Below are 11,226 nucleotides of genomic sequence, written 5' to 3' on the forward strand. Positions count from 1 at the left end.
AAGCCAAATATCTTTTCTCATGTTCTTTAAGCTTCCTCGACTCATAGGCCACCAATTTACCATCTTGCATCAAAACACCTCCCACCCCTTGCTCGAAAGCATCCGTACAAACAATAAACTCCTTTTCTTTATCTGCCACCTTTAACACTGGAGCAGATGTCAATAAATGTTTTAATTTCTCGAAACTGAGTTGACACTCAGTTGTCCACTTAAACATTCTCCCTTTCTTTTGTAGGGACACCATGGGATAAGCAATCCTAGAAAACCCTTCCATAAAACGACAATAATGGTCGGCCAATCCCATAAAAGATTGAATATTTTCCACATTTTTAGGAACATACCAGTCTAGGAAAGTTTTAAACTTTTATGGATCAAAAACAATACCTTCAGAGGATATCACATGCCCCAAATATTGTATATGTTCTTTAAAAAAGTCATATTTATAGAATTTGGCATAGAGTTGATTTGCCCTTAAGGTTCGGAGGGAAATCCTTAGATGCTCCTTATGCTCCTCTGCATTCTTTGAATAAATTAAAATATCATCGATGAAGATTAAAACAAACTTATCTAAATAGGGGTGGAAAATCCCATTCATCAAGCTCATGAAGGTTGTCGGAGTGTTTGTAAGACCAAAATGAAACACAATAAATTCATAATGGCCATAACGTGTTTTAAATGTAGTTTTACAAACATCCTCTTCCTTAATTCGAATTTGATGATACCCCGGTCGCAGATCGATCTTCGAGAATACTATGGTGCCCTTAACTTGATCAAACAGGTCATCTATTCTTGGTAAAGGTTTTTTTTTTTTTATGGTTAAGTTGTTTAATTGTCTATAATCAATGGAAAGTCTCAGTGTTCCATCTTTCTTCCTTGGAAATAGTATTGGCGCCCCCCAAGGTGACACACTTGGTCAGATATATCCTTTGTCAAGTAATTATTGCAGTTGTATTTTGAGTTCAGTTAGCTTAGGAATGCTCATGTGATACGACGCTTTTGACACTGGCGCAACTCTAGGAATAAGTTCTATAGTAAATTCAATGCTTTTTTCGAGGGAACTTTTAGTATCTCCTCCGGAAATACATCTACAAACTCTCGAACAATAGGTATATCTTCTAAAACTATTGATTTATCCTTGGAGTTGGCATAACCTACCTGCACTGCATAGTTTTTGCAACCTTTTCGGACACATTTCTTTAACTGATTAGCGGTAATATACCGCAGCTTAACATTTCTTTTAATACCCTGAATTTCTTGTCTATTCCCTTCATCTGTGACGAAACTGATAGTTTTGTCTTTATAGTTTACTAGGGACCAATGTCCCTCCAACCAATCCATCCCAATCAATACGTCGTATGAATCTAAAGGTAATATGTTTAAATTTACTTTAGTTTGCTGACCTCCAACCTCCACAAGACAACCTTCTACTATGTTTGTTACTTTATGCTTTGCCCTTGTGACTAATTGCACTAGCCATGAATTCTTAAATTTTATACTTGACACACAAAACATTTCAACTACTTTCAGACTAATATAACTAAGACTTTCTCCTAGATCAATCAAAATAGACATAGTCTGGTTAACTATCTTACCTTCAAACTCCACCATAGTGGGTTGATATTCTTCCTGATGATCTTCCAAGGCAACATTAATCTTTGGTATGATTTTTTCCATATCCACAACCATAGAGGCTTCTTGAACACTCACAATGATCTCGTTTCTAGTGCAATGAGGACAGTTCTTGTAATAGTGGGGTTCCCACAACCCCAACATTGCAAAGGATGCTTTTGTGGTTGTCTAGGCTCTATTTTCTTATACACTTCAGCTGGCTTGGGTTCGTTAAAATTCCTGTTTTGCTGCTCACTTTTCCCCAGGGCTCCTCCCATTGGTTTTCTGGGTACAAAATTTGTCCCAACTGATCCAGTGCCTTTGTAGTTACTTAGGAAACTTCTCTGTCCCTTTTTACCTAGCCAACCTTTACTATTCTCCCCTTTCTGTCGCATATGCTGATAACAAACACGAGCCTTCCTAATGGTTTCGTCCATTATCTTGGGTAATCAAACTCCAATCGTTCCTTAATGTAAGTGGGAAGACTTCTTACAAAGCGTTGCACCTTTGTTTTTTCCCCTGGAATGTAAGGAACATAGCGTAGCAAGGAAGTAAACTTGGCTATAAATTCATCTATGGACTCCTGTTCATCTTGGCTATAAATATTTTTGAAAGGTATCCCAAGTCACCTCATGTTCATCAATGTTATGAACTGTTTTAATTTCTTCCCACCAGAGAGTGGATTTACCCTGCAGTTGATAGAATTCTAGTCAAGCCTTCAAATTATCATCATATTCATAAATATGGAAGTACTTATTCATATTAATCAACCAGGCTTTAACAGTCTCTTCCACTTCTCCATCAAATGATGGGGGTTTTATTTTCTTGAATTCCCTTTGTTACTCAATTTTTGGCCTCTTAGCCCCTCTGTCCCTGGAGGTATTTCCCGACACTTCCTCGTTATTCACTCGAGTTCCATCTGTTTCCGGATGATCTCCTTGCTATTACCTTGCCTCCTCCTTGTTCCCATTATCTGCACTAGGATCTGGATTTCACATGTTCTATCTATCTAAGACACTCTTCATAATTCTCTCTTGTTCTAATCTCAGCCTCTCGTTATTAGTGCAAAGATTCGTCATCTCTACTCGTAATTGTTGAACAGTCTCTAACAACATGGCATTCACATTTGTCACACCTCCCAACTGGACCCACATTTCTAGGTTAGATCTAGCACCACTGGGTGGGGTAGTTCCCATGCTCCTCCTCATACCATGTCTAGCTCCTTTGTGCATTATAAACATTTTGGTTAATCAAAACTTTCCCACTCAAGGCCATAGTGATGTAACCTGTGGCTTTGACATCACTTGTAACATATAAATTTATATTATAACCCAATCTGACATAATGAATGAAAAATAAATAAGAAATATAAATAACCTCAGTTTTCGCCATGTATTAGATTGCTTTTCGAGCGCATGCTTTGATCACATATATAAATATTACTATGGTAAAGTTTCCGTGAAGGTGTTATAAGCCAATGTGCGAATTGATGAATAACTACACTACTTGACCCTAACCCTTAACCCAACTCATAGACCTCGCTAGAAGGTTCGAGAGGGTCATATGGGAGACAATTGTGATCCACCCAAGTCGACAACTCGACGAATCTGAGTCGTTGTCTTTTCTTGAGTAGATCTGACGGTTCTCCTCCTTCCACAAGTAGTTAGGGTTTCGAACCCGGGTAGTCGTGACCCCAGTTTGGTTCATTTGCTCTTTGATTCTCCACGTGGCCAAGTTCTGCAACTTAGCACCGATGACGTCCTCTGTTCGGCGATGTCTTCTGCTAATTGGGTAAGTTTTCACCGGGTTGTTATACCTGCTTGTATAGAAAAGTCTCCATGCTTTTCATTTCTCTGATGTTTCCTTTCCCTATAAACCCTCAATTGGCTTGCAGGGGACAAGTTTGTGATTGGATTCCAGTTAACTGGTTCAATGGCGACCATACGGGTTATGAATTAGATACTTCTCTCCCAATCTTACCTTAGTTTCAAGTATTCCTTAACCAAATTATAGCTTTCTAGTGAATTTCGTTCTTATCTACCTCTTACGTGACTGATAGTCTTTCGTTTTGCTTTCACAGGTTTCCAGGCTAGCATTCGAAAAGGTAACTCCAACCAACCCTCAGCTTCAGGGGTCTAAGTCTTTCGGATGCAGTGAGCCTCTTAGAACCACTTGCTAATTCCAGTCACAGGTATTCTCTACTAAATAATGTTACTCAGAATTTCTCACTGTGTATTAGAAATTCCCTTGCTGGAAATGTGGGCATCAACGACGTTATTATATTTATATTCTCGTTGCATGGGTGTCGAACTATTTGATGTGCGACTATCTCTTTTCTGAAGAATTTGTGTGTTAATCTTATGCATCAGGCCTCTATTTATTTGCTTTGTATGGTGAACGTTGTTTTCGAGCTGTCACAGTGGGGTTTTAAGTTATATGTAATTAATATATGTGACTCATAAGAGACTTTATTTGGCGAATTACAAAATTGTTAACTTATCAAGGGTTTTAATGTAATTTGCTGAACATTTATATGTATGTATGCATTTCAACAGGAATTATGTTCGTTTTGTTTTTAAGTTCTCCATATTTTTCTCAATAGTCGTTTCTGTGTTTATCTCAGACCGTTATGAGGCTAAACTCATATGTTTATCTGCAATGGTTATACTGCATCATAGGGTTTGATGGGGACTAGATCGGGCAGTTGTTCACCTAACACCCTGGTCTCAACCCTTTTGACACCTAGATTCACCAATATCTTCCTTTTCCTGTGCATGAACATAAATTATCTGGGTGATACAATTCTAAATATTTCTTGGGTATTGTACTCCATGTTTTACTATTTCCATATATGTTTAGGCTTTTTTTCTCCTAATAATAGTTAATTGATAAACCTAGCCATTTACCAATATTTCTTTCCTCAACTTCCCTGTAGATTACTCCTTTACCAACACTAAGGGTTTGATACATCATTATCTCAGTTCCATAACTAACACAGGTTAGAGGAATAGGTTTGGTTTTGACAACTTTTGTTGTTTCTTGGGTTTATTCTGTATTGACTTAGAGTCTTTGCTTTCATCTAGACCGACAGTAGTTAAGGCATGATTAACTGGTGCAGATAACTTAAATTCTTTTTAATAGTCTCCCCAACAATACTCCTAGGGTATTACTAAGTGTTTCTAGATAATATTGAATCTACCGTCTACAGACCCTAACAGTCAATACCTGCTCAAGCTTGATTCTGTTAATCGATCAATATATACATATATACATAACCCTTACTAAAATGTTCCCAACGTAGTGTTGCAACCATTAAATACAAACTACTCGGCTTTGTAGGGCAAATACAACTTCATTTACAATAGAAACTTTGCCCTAATCATGTACTCTTATTTATGAAATTTAAAAAGGTACGGGTACTTATCTGTTCTCGAAGAATAATCAAGAATTCAACAGGATTGAGACATTCTCCTCCCAACCTTGAGAAGGGCAATGACGTCCGCTTCTCCCCCTGAGCTTCCAGTCCACGACAATAGACAACAATTTGTCTCTCTTTGAATCAGGGAATAGACATCGAGACTACAGTGCAGTCTATTAATTCTTTGATCCCAATCTGTAATGGAATTATCCACTCGCTCAAATCCAGCTCAGGATATCCTTCCCTAGCAGCGTCTGTCAATTTTTACAGACCTTCCTCTTTCCTTTTGTGTCAAGAAAATCTGAACCCCCTTCTTTCCACTGAGATCCCCTTTTATCTCTAGGAAAGAGAGGTATAATTGTTTCTAACTGCCTGGAAGTTGGAATTCATTTTCCGGTCTTCCCTCTTAAATTCTGTGATTTTATTCCTAATATTAAAAATAACATTACTTATGTATTTACATAACAACTAAAATATCACTAGGCTTCCACTAACCTTATTTATGATAGTTTGAAGTAAGTAATGTAAATGTATTTTTAAATGTCATACTAAGGTATGACAAAGAACGTGTGCATTGTATTTTTAGTCCTCTTCCATCACCAAAACTCCTTGAACCAGGAATGGTTGTAGATTGTATTCAAATTCTTTGGGTTTTTTTGTTTCACTGCACTATTTACATGTGGGCTTTTAGTTTGTCCCATCTTTTATTCTCGTAGTTTTGGTACTACCTTCTTGCCAAAAAAATCGTATAGGAGTGAGCCGAATTTTTTTTACCTAACAACGTCTTAAGATGTACATCTTAAATCAATTAATAGACACTTCTGAAAAAAAACAAATATTATTATTGGGTAATAATAAATGTCAAATTCCATACCTCACAGATTCTAGACTTTGATGCTTACGGCAGCATTCGTCACAAGAATGAACGAACAAAGTCAAAGTCAAAGTCCACAAGCACTCAGCTTTTCTTCAACTACCCTTCCACTTTAACGGAGCAGCCAAAATAATCCACAATTAGTCATTTTACTCACCGGTTAATTGGTCAGGGACCCGTCAGGGACGATGTTCCCCACGATACAGGTGGAGACCAGAATAAGTATTCCCGCTGCGTTATTTTCAACGAAAACATCACGAGATTAAGGAGACCCTTGAATTCAATGAATGGCGAATAAAACAGGAACCCACCACCAAGCCATCATTTTTTTTGGAATCGACGAAAAACTGCATTTTCTTTCAATTGTGGGGTGATTGAATCTTATCTGACTACTCATACAAATATATTTATAGCGGTAGTTGGAGTGTATCTATAGAGGTAGTTGAAGTATTATATATATTTTTTTAAGTTAAGATTATGGTTTTTGTAGTTTTAAATGTATTTTTAATGTAAGAATGAATTCAATGCTTTCACAATTCTTTTAAATATTTGTGTATTATTTATGATTTTAGAATTTTTTTTCCAATTTTGAATAAAATCAATAAAACAATTAATGGAAATTTTGGTCATAAATATTTGTAAAATTATTACTCTAAAAACCAAGACCACAACTACATTTTATGGAAAATGTACACCATCAAATGTGAACAGGGCTTGAAAATTAGTACAATTTGACGTCTTACCGAACATTTTATTTTTCTTCTATCAATTTTTGAACAAAATAAACCGAAAAATATATTGAATTTTTTTTTATCATGAACATCTCCCAAATTATTGTTTAAAAGTCCACGATCACAATTACACTTTACGAAAAGTATACACGGTAAAATTAGTACAATTTAATGTTCTATTAATTATTTTCTTTTACTTTTACTTCTATCAAGTTATTCTAAAAATTTTGTTCATAAATATATGCAAGATCGTTGCTTAAAGAACACCACAGCTGCATTTTATGAAAAACGTACATGTGAGTAGATCTAGAAAAACAACGCAATTTGAAGTTTTACTGAACTTTCATCTCTGACACCTGTCTTTCCGTGATAAAAGGAACAAGTGACACAATCAACTGCTAATTCCACCAAAACAAAACGCAAATGTAGATAGTAAAGAGGGTTGATCCAGCTTTAAAAATTGAACTCTTCCTAGCCTTTCCTTAGCCTCCTAGCCCTTTCTAGAATGGCTAAAACTAAATTACATTTCTAAAAAATTTAAAATATCAAAATCACTTGTCAATTGTAAAAGTTAGATTAAATTTTTAAATTTCAAAAAAATGAAATATTTCTAATAACCTGTCAATACTTTTTTACGTTTACGATAATTTCGAGTATGTACTAGCCCATAAATCACTCTGACTAGTGATAGTTTCGTAGAAGAGACCAGTCAAAGTCCAAATGACCTCATACAATTTAATAGTTATGTCATGATTTGGGGATGTTTCCTTGAGGCCCCCAACTTACGCCAACATGATGCAACTTGCAAAAATAAGACATGCAACAGTCATGGTACTATTACACCTAGCATAGGGCGGTAGAGCACATTGAATAACCATTCAACAACTATGCACGTGCTCTTGCTCCTCTGTGATTATCCTCGAGTGCGCTTTCCCTGCATCCATTTTTTCCATTTTCATTTGAATTGGAACCCATCATCCACAGAAGGAAAGTTATCATTCGACACTAGACTATAAGGTATTTTTCATTATCCTCCTCATATCTTCATTAACATTTGGTTTTTCATTTTGTGGATTATTTAATGCAACACTCCTTGAAGTAATGGCAGCCTTCGTGGTCACACAATGTATCCTGGGCACCATAGAATCCACACCCCAGGAAATCAACATTGTGGCTAGATACCCTAAATGCCACTGGTTGCCATCCTTCCATTCCACGCATGGGTGGTCGAGTTGTTTTCTACATTGTTAATGGTGGAAATTTTTATTGTCATAATTATATGAATCTACCAACTATGAAAAGAATGATGGTATTGGATTCCACAACTATAACGCTCTCATTCAAACTCTTGCTTATTTTGCTTCGTTGCTTAAATCCATACAGATTTCTTGTCCAAGTACCATTTTTCATGAAGTGTTTATTCTCTATCATGAAGATACAAGTTTCCTTGAATGTTACAAAACATATTTCAACAAATCAATGAATAACCTATCAAGAAATATATAGTCAAATCCTATGGCATCTTGCTAAGGTTGATTTTTTTCTATCTCAATCTTGCTAAGGGATTTTTAATTTATGTATTTACTTATTCTATTTTCTTTATTTAATAGTGTAAATCTTGAAAAATGTCTCCTATTGGTCGTCCTATGAAGGATAAAATACAATTGTCAATTGTTGAATCATTTGATCTTACGCAACATTCTAATCAACCATGTAATATTCAAAATAAAGTTGATTCTCATCTCCATGAATATGATGAATCAAATAGTCTAGAGCTTATTGAAATAGAAAACCCATCAAAGAAAAACAAAATAATATTCAAATCTAAATGGAATACAAGGTTTCCATGGGCTTATGTTTTAAAACATCTAATGGTAATGAAAGGATAAAATGTTCTTGACGTGTTAAATTTAAAAGTGAGACTCCATTTTCAAAAGAGGGAACTGCCACTCTTCAAGTTAGTGGTATAAGTGGCCATGCAAAATCAAAAGCTCAATTTTTGTTTTACAACTTTTGGAGGGAAAAAGCGATTGAACCAATATTCCAATCACTAAACATGTAGAACTAATGGTAAACGCTGGGAAGGAGAAAATAATATCAATGATTGAAAACTTGTATTTTGTTGCTATACATGATTTATCTTTAGAAATGTATAAGTCAATATGTGACTTGAATTGGTATAAATGCATTCCACGCGTGTTTCTAACATAAGAATTTTCTGCATACACAAATACCACACCAAGAAAATATTTTCTTCAAGTTGCTAAAGAGGTGTGTTGGAACAATCTAAAAGAGAAGATTTTACATAGGTCATTTTACTCAATTTCAGTTGATGAAAGCACTCATCAGATTATGGAACACCAATTGATTGTTTATATTACATATTTGACGGATGGAGGAAGAGGTGAATGTTTAACAAAGTTTATATGTTTACTTCAAATAAAGGATGGAATAGCTCAATGTATGTATGATCTAGTGATAACTCTTTTAGCATGGATTTATGTTTGGTTAAGTTTGTTGGTTTTGGTTCACATGGTGCATCTTCCATGAGGGGTATTCATGAAGTTTTATCTCCTAAGCTTTGTATGCTCCTGATTTATTAGTTATCCATTGGATAGCTTACAGGGAAGCATTGACAATCAATGAGGCTTCATCTCATTTTTTAGAGTTGCAATATATTAACAAATTTGAAACAAAGTTTATTCATGGCTTGGAAAATCAACTAAAGGACATGGAAAATTGAGAGAGCTAATGTATACATTTCAAATCACTAAGCTAGTGGTCTTACAAATTCATCAAATTAGGCGGCTCTCAAGAGGAAAGGTCAAGGAAAGACTTGTTAAAGTCATGCATTATTTGTTAGGATTGGGAGTTAGGGGAGAAAAAAATGTATGATTTGGCAACAATATTTCAAGTGCAAATTTGCATCCATATACTTGCAGACATGCTCGTTGAATTAAATAAGTTGAATCAAAAGTTCGAAGAGGATCATGTTGATATTACATATATTGACACTACTTTAGATGCTTCTTAGCATGCTTTGTAAACGATTTTTGGAAAGCATTTTTGGTGTAGATGCAGTGGATATGTCTTCTTTTTTAGTTAAACCATAAAGAGGAACCCTTGAATTTGCAGATAGCATAGGTACGATACATTTACATCCATTGAGGTTCGAAAGTTTTCCAAAGATGAAAAGCTACTATATGATTGTATTCTTTTGGCAAAATGTTTTATTGTAAAGGTGATTAAATCTTTAGATAGGAGATTCGTAGATTTACATGTATTTAATGTGGCTATGTTTTTCACTTCTCAATATCATTATGAAAAAGTGAATGATGTAGACTGTCCAATAAAAAATAGTTGAAATGTTTATGTGAAAAAATTTAGCGTTGGGGAATCATCTATGCTAGATGTTTGGGTGAAATGAATGAATTTATTTGTGCTATTTGTAAATCATATCATAAAATACATATGTATGACATGATACCTATGTGGAGATGAACATGAATGGTGATGCAGGAGCATCCAGCTAGGGCACCATGACCGGGTGTTGGTCTCCGCCAAGGTGGAAAGTTGTATTAGCAAATTGGTTTCTTTATGTTCAGTTTGTCAAAGTAGGATGTAGGACTTTGTTTTTCTTTTAATCTCAGTATTAGTTAGGGACAGTTTGGTCGGTTAGGGTCATCATTTTGTTTGTCTTTAATAAACAATAGGTTAATAACTGTTCTTTCAGGAAAAAGACAAATATGTCTAATGTAAAATCTTGCAGTACAGGCATAACCAAATACATGCATAAGTTATGTAACTAATAAGAAATTACAATTGAAAAAAATAACTGCACAGTTCAGGTAACTATGAATAGAGGATATAAATGTAACTGAGAAAATCATTAAAGAGGTTCAGCATTTTAGCATACAAATATTCTTAATAAAAAGAGCAGACTTATTCGAATCCATCTGTGTAATCATAACATTTTCTTTATTGCTTCCTAATTCAATGAACAACCAGAGTAATCGACACAGTACATGCAGACTAGCTTGTTTATTTTTCTTTTCCTAAAGCAACAGAGTTCAGACAACTGAGACTGTAATGAATTTCCAGAATGAGGGTTTGTGACCCATGAAGAAAAATTAACATTGAATGTACAGGAACAAATGCAAGCAATTCGACAAATTAAGCACAAACGCACAGTCATACAAGCCTCATATAATTTTCTCAATTTTGAATCCGTCCACATGAACAAATACGAGAGTGTCTACAGTACTTTCGAGTCATTGAAGAAATTACGAATACAGCCACAAGATAACAAGCACAGTTCGAGGGCGTTCAAGCCAGAACGAGAGAAACAACAATCAACAATTACCATTAAAACAGAGGTAATTCAAAGCCAACGTTTTCCGTGAAATTACTTTTCAATTATAATATGAAATGTCTGAATATACATAGTAGAGCTTGAATATAACCTACGAACAGTCACAAACCCAACAGCCAACAAACCCTAGACAAGGGTTTTGGGAAACGGCTCCTATCTTGCACATATTTACAGACAACAAACATAGAGGCTAAGAGAGCCTGCGTTAAAAAAGAACTAGGAC

General features: G+C 35.2%; 1 long non-coding RNA gene across 2 annotated transcripts; it reads left to right on the plus strand.

Annotated features, from left to right (window-relative positions):
* Window positions 1-3,191: 3,191 nt before the first annotated feature.
* LOC149149568 (uncharacterized) lies at window positions 3,192-4,107 on the plus strand. 2 transcript variants are annotated; one of them, XR_016262492.1, is made up of 3 exons: window positions 3,192-3,399; window positions 3,503-3,555; window positions 3,689-4,107. It is a non-coding gene; the product is annotated as an uncharacterized LOC149149568 (long non-coding RNA). The 2 variants fall into 2 exon arrangements; XR_016262491.1 differs by lacking the exon at window positions 3,192-3,399 and having other exon boundaries at window positions 3,406-3,555.
* The last annotated feature ends 7,119 nt before the right edge of the window (window positions 4,108-11,226 follow it).

This window comes from Pinus tabuliformis, chromosome 9 (assembly GCF_031772625.1).
Source record: "Pinus tabuliformis cultivar Carrire ecotype Pingquan chromosome 9, CPIR1, whole genome shotgun sequence".
NCBI lineage: Eukaryota > Viridiplantae > Streptophyta > Pinopsida > Pinales > Pinaceae > Pinus > Pinus tabuliformis.